Source organism: Astyanax mexicanus, chromosome 12, assembly GCF_023375975.1.
Source record: "Astyanax mexicanus isolate ESR-SI-001 chromosome 12, AstMex3_surface, whole genome shotgun sequence".
NCBI lineage: Eukaryota > Metazoa > Chordata > Actinopteri > Characiformes > Acestrorhamphidae > Astyanax > Astyanax mexicanus.
In genome coordinates, this window is record NC_064419.1 from 45432582 (window position 1) to 45439395 (window position 6814).

The window sequence follows — 6814 nt, forward strand, 5'->3', positions numbered from 1 at the left end:
CTTCTGCAGATACGACCTTCTGCTGTCATTTCCTCTGCAGTCTGCTTATGCACCATGCCCAGTCCTATCCACATCTTCTTCACGGTCAGGATTATAGTGGGTTTTGTGGACCTGGAAACCCACCCAGAAGCACTGGGCACAAGGCAGGAATACCCCATGGACAGGGCACCAGTTCTTTGGCATCCTGCAGCACATTTACCCACAGATGTGTGGGTGAGCATTATCCTGCTGAAAATATCAGTTGAGTCACATTAATTACTAGATACTAGGGTTTAAAATACTTCTGTAGAAGTTGAAGTATCAACTCGAGCTTTTTACTCTTTCAGTAAAACTGTAAAAGTACTGCTTAGTAATATAAGAGGAAAAAATAAAGCCATTAAGAACAAAGATTAGGCCACGCCCACAAAGTCCTATAGTGCTCTACCCCCCAACCCCCCCCCCCCCTAAGCACAATATAATGTTCTATTAAAATGTTAATGCTACATATCTGCTCATTGTATTTTAGTAGAATGCAAAAATAGACGTGGTATGTGCAGGTGTGATGCATCACAGTATAAACCAATAGAGAGTCGGAATGGTATATGTTTATACTTCTCTACATCCAATCACAATCAATCAGATTCACTCTATCTGGATGGAGAGATTTATCTGGATAGGGGTTTTATAGAACAGGAAAGGCAAATTGTATTTTTCACACTATAAGGTTCACTTAAAATCCTTAAATTTTCCCAAAAATCACCAGTGCATCTTAGAATCCCATGCACCTTATGTATTAATTCTACCAGTCAGGTATTAAGGAGCAGTAAAGCCACTGAATGCTGAAGTAGTGTTACAAGGGTGACCATGCTTATAGAAAATCTAAGCTTAGAAGCACTTTACTCACCCAAATAAAGTTTTTTCAGGAAAGACATCTGTGTAGATTAACATCCAGGGCTTGTTTGACCTTTTTTTTTTAAACATTTTTATAGAAGGGAAACATGGTGAAACCCTTGTTCCTTACTATTGTTGCAAAAAAAATGCACCTTTAGCCCTATCCGGACGGGATAAGTTACTCAGGGGGTCGTCTGTGTAAAATATTTTACTCTTCTACTCAGTGATAAAACTCTTGCAAACAGGAGGACCAGTGAGTTTTTTGGCTGAAGGACATCGCGTTCAGTATCTCCTCCATTTCCACTCGCTGTTGTGTTTTTAACATGGATCTCCATGGAAACGTGTGCCCAAAGTACAATTACGGTGTGTGGCAGAGGACAAATAGCTATTTTATTAAATGCAATGTGAGTCTGAACTGGACTAAAGGTCCACGGAGTTCAGCAAAAAACATTAGATAATTCAACCTGTAATTTTCTCAGAGGACGTCTGAGAAAAACATGAATACATGGACGTTCTGGACAGGAATAAAATCACAGAGGATAAACCCCCCCATAAAAGAGAATAGCGATTTATGTATGAAAAAAGACCAGAAAATAGGCGTTAATAGAGCTGAATGGCGATGGCAAGTCTGAAATCATATTGTAAATATACAATAATAAATGTTAAGATAAAGAAATTTGTATTGGGTCTTTTAATAGCTGTTGCCAACACCAAACAGATACACAAGTTTTAAGCTGTTGGAGTGATGGGGATTGTAGCAGCTCCAGAGCTTTGTGTGCGGGTTCTCCTCAGCTCTCGCCTACAGTAAACATGAAATGTACCACCAACAATGCCACGTTTGTTTTGTGTCTCACTGGAGCCATTGTGAAGATATTTGTGCTCTCTCACTCTGTCTCACTCTCTCACACACACACACACACACACACACACACAGGGGATGGCTCTGCCAGTCATGTCATCTGCTACAGTCACTGCCTCACCAAACTGGCATGTCAATATTTGTAGCACCAATTAGGGCCTGGCGGAGAGAAAGGCGCGATTGTGCGCTCACTCGTGCGCTCATTACTGCCTGCTGGAGCTGCCCGCTGGAGCTGCCCGCTGGAGCAGGGCATTCAGAAGGAAACCAGAGATGGCACGCCACTCCTTCTCATCGTCTCACACTGAGGAAAAGCCATTAAGCAATGATAACAGAGCACGTCCATCCACAGGCTCTACCAAGCCCTTCATCTCAATCTAATGACACTTTCTCAAAGCACTTCCATACAGCAGCCTCGTTTATAGTAGTGCTGGGCCTGTGATATAGAGCTTAGCGTCGACTACTGTTACAGTTTGGCTCTTGTTATAGAGAATCTCAAAGGGTATTCTTTTTTTGTCCCAGTTGACACTTTAATTTTAACCATATGAACCCTAATTTTATTATTCTACAATCAATGACAATGTGGAAACCGCATAATACCGTATTTTTCTCACTATACGGCACACTTAAAATCCTTTAATTTTCCCAAAAAATGCCGGGATGCCTTATGTATGAATTTGACCAGTCAGTAGCAGTAAAGCCACTCCGCTGAAGTACAGCTTTATCCAGGAGTTTCAGCTAGTTCTCCAGCACTGAGGCTAGAGTAGCATTAGCATTAGCCGCTAAACGCTATTTTCCCCGTTCAGAGGTGTGTGTTATCAGACTGTAAACTGCTCCTAACCCTGGCTAGCACTGCTGGAGCAGCATTAGCATTACCCGAACTGTATCTACGTGTTTACCATCTTAAAACAAGCTACATAGGACTACATGCTAGCTGATATCGCCCTGGCTTTCCAAAACACTCAGGGTTCCTCTGTGTAGCGCTGTCAGCCAGCACAATGCTAATCCTCCAGCCTTAGTGCTGGAGAAATTTGTGAATTTAAGCTTACTTAAATTAAACGGAAGTGCTTTACTCACCCAAATAAACAATTTTCAGGAGAGAAATCTGTGTAGATTAACATCGAGCGCTCGTTTAACTTTAAAAGAAAGTCTTTTTTAAGATTTACAGTTTTGTTTACTTAGCTTAGCTTTACTTAACTTAGTTAGACGTTCCTTATAGTGCCTCTTAAAATGCGCCTTATATTTGAAAATAGACCAGAAAATAAGTGTTCATTGTTATTGCGCTTTATAGTGCGAAAAAACAAACAAACGGTACTATAATTTATTTTGTAACAGTTTAGTGTCTATTGTGGAGTTTCCACAAGTATCTATTTTTTTTTTTTTGGGTCTATGAAACTGATGCTAATTGTGATGGAATTGCAGTTATGAGTGTGGGCTAATATACAGGATTTAATAAGTAAATAAAAAACTTAAAACATAAAAGCACACCTTTTTTATGAAGGTAATTCGTTTTTATTCTATTATCTGTTTAAAGTGCAAAAGAAAATACTTAAAGAGCTTTTTTATTCTAGCTTTCACAGGTGATGGCTGTATCATCAAAGAGGGAGAAAGAGAGATACAGGGAGCAGGGAGAGAGATACAGACATAGAGAAAGAGAGACAGAGAGAAAGAGAGACAGGGGGAGATAGAAAGAGAGAGAGAAAGGTTGCCTCTGGACAGTCCTGCCCTGACAGGCAGTTCAAGCTCACAGTGAAAATCTGCACCCTGAGAACACAACACTGATCTCCTCCAAACACAGAATTCCTCACCATCCACACACACTATACTCCCTACTCTCATATCCCTGCCTGAGGTCACCATCACACCTGATCTGTTTACCAGTCAACATGCTGCTCAAACAATTCTGCATAACTGCTTAACATGATTAATTATCAGATTCTAAAGTGTCAGATTTCTCCTTCTACAGCCACAGACAGAGTTGAACATATGCAGGTAGCTGCGCCATTAAAATAGCAATGTGCCAAAGTCAGAGCACACCTGGCTCTTAAAGGAAATGGCAAGTGACACGCTGCTTGGTTTATTATTTTATTTGTTTTATTCCCAAATCACACCCATGATTAACTAAGAGAATTAGTAGATGCCTTTTGCACGTTTTCAGACGTGCAAGTTGTACTTTTCCCGTCATTATGATAGCAAAGACATGTTCATGCATTTTCAACGAAACAGTGCAAAACCACATGTGCCAGATATTAAAAAGGCATGGCTTTCAACCCTCCTGTCATTTTACGGGTCAAAAGTGACCCATTTAAAAGTTTGAAGATCTAGGAAAAATAGTTAAAAATAGTTTTTTTTTTTCAGTATAAAACTTCTTCTGCTTGCCTTAATTAGTGTAATCCACAAAACTAACATAAAACTAACAAAAACTAAAACAAAATACAAAGTTATGTTTTAATGTTATGTAAAGCTGTTTTGTCTAATATGTTGGTCTTTGAAAAGTAGTAAAGTAGTGAAACATTAAAAAAAAGTTTAACATGTTTTTTTTTTTTTTTTTTTTATTGAGTGACTATCCTGATTGAACCATTACCTATTAGAGGTAAGGAACACCACTGCACTAAATATTGATAGAAAATTGATGATAAAATATTCACTTTGCTTGTTTGGATTTTTTAAAATAATTATTGTTTCGGATATTATTGTATATTTAAACATGCACCGGATCAAATTGACCCGGGGACACCATTGCTGTTCCTGATAAATGTACACGACAGGAGGGTTAATTGTTGGAATAGCAATATTACAAAGCTTTTTTGTAAGGTGTTGATGGTCTGAAATGTAGGAAAGTAAATTAATAAATTATTTTTTAAAAAGTTAAGCAGGCAAAACATGAAATACCTTGTATTTATATTGTCAGCAATCAAAGTAAAAGTAAAATAAAAGTAAAAAATCCATTTGCATTTTCCTTCCAGTACCAATAAGTGCTGTCTAGGCATGGTCACACTGCAGCAGCAGCTCCATGTCTGTGCATTGTCCATGTCTCCACCATCTACGGCCCACAAGGCAGGTCTATTCACCACCACAGCCATCATTTATCACTCTCACTCACCTGCGTCTGAGCTGAATCACTGGAAACTGAGCCTGCTCACAATACACACGGAAACACGATCGATTATGGTGACAAATTAGGTCACAATGAGGTCATTCATACCTTTTCTGGCAAAAGGCAAGCAGTATTTAAACTGATCATAAAGCGATGCCTCATGAGATGGCTTGGAAATGCACACACCTGTATACATTGGAGGTGTTATCTTGTGAGCGAAGTCTGATAGATGTGGGTTCCATTTCTTAAAAGGGCACTAACCCCCATATTTCACCCTCCACCTTTAGCTTGAATTTAAAAAGGCTAAAAAAAAAACAAAAACAAAGGGTTTTTTTTTTGCGGGGCACTGGGTGATGTATGGGTTTAGGGGCGGGGCAGGTGGGAGAGCTGATTGGCTGAGCTGCAGCAGCAGCAGTGTGCCTCTGATAGTGTAGAACATACTCAATCATAAATGGTACAAATATAGTGTAAAATAAATAAATTAGCAATGGACATAAACTGAGCTTCGGAAATGGATTTTACAAACTATTTGTATGTAGTCACACTTTCATCATAATAACTAGAAAAAGACACAGATAAAACACAGAGAACTCTGTAACTATTAAAAGTATAAGTCTTTTCTTTATAGAAATTACAGATGAAGCCAGAGAGCGGTGAGTACTGTTTCCTACACCTTCAAAAGACTCTTGGAAACTGGAGAAAAAAAACTGCTACAGGAAGATTCACGTCTGGCTGACCCACATGGAAACAGCAGCTTTAGCCTTTAGCTCAGATTAACATGATTAAAGACTGAGTCTCAGTTTCAGCAGAGAAGAAAAGAATTAGACGTCTGACAGGTGAAGAACTGCAGGAATAAAGTCATTGCTTAGAAGAGAAATGAAAAAAATGCAGCTTTAGGAAATACGTAAATGCATTAGCTAATTAACAATATCATACAACAGGCTGTGAAAGACAGCTATACTTTGAGTATCAGCCAATGATCTCAGGGTTCATAAAATAAAATATGTGGTTTCTAGGCCCACTGAAACGTGCTAATTTGGGGGATTTTAAAGAGCCTAAACTATATTTTTCCATTAATAGCTGCAATGTGTTTCTTTGAAGTAATGAGACATAACAGTCCTCCTTAAATATTTTATGAACATTTCGTAACCTTTAAAAAACTCTTTTATTGTGCTAATTTACACCGCTGCAGCGCCCTCTCAGGTTCAACTGTGCTATAGGCGAGGATGATTGTACTTTGGTACACAGACAAAACAAAATATGCAAATCAGTTAAGCAATAATACCGCCCCCCTGCTGACGACGTCCAACTATCTGGATCTCACTGCTATTAGAGGCACACTGCTGCTGCTGCAGCTCAGCCAATCAGCTCTCCCTCCTGCCCGCCTCTAAACCCATACATCACCCAGTGCCCCTCACATTTTTGTAGCTTTTTTCAAATTTGATCTGAGGGTGGAGTCAGCAAAAATCAGGGGGTTTAGTGCAGCTTTAATGCTGGAAGCTGAACACAGCTGTGTTTACTCTTGTTGTTGAAGGCCATTAGCCCGCTAGCATTAGCTAATCATTGTCCAGCTGCTGGTCTTAAACATTAGCTTGGAGATCAATGATGTGTGTAGTGAGCGAGTGACTTACACAGCAGTTTTTAAAATAACAAACGTGACAGAATATTAACTTATTACGATGTTTCCAGCTGATGAGAGGAAGGGATTACTGCTAACATGGCTAAATATAAATAGGTGCTATATATAGTGAATTGGTTTTAACTTATTAGTATTTTTTTTATTAAGCTGAATAAACGAATCAGTAGGCTATTGGTTTATTTTCTATTTTACCCTTTGCTTTTCTATTTTTAGTTTATTTATATTTTATTTTAGACCTTTTTATATATATAAAACATGTTTAGTTTTTAGTTTTCCTCTTCTTCTTCTTGTTCTTTGTTTTATTTGTGTATTTAGTAATTACTTATGCAAATTATTAGTGTTCATAATCTTT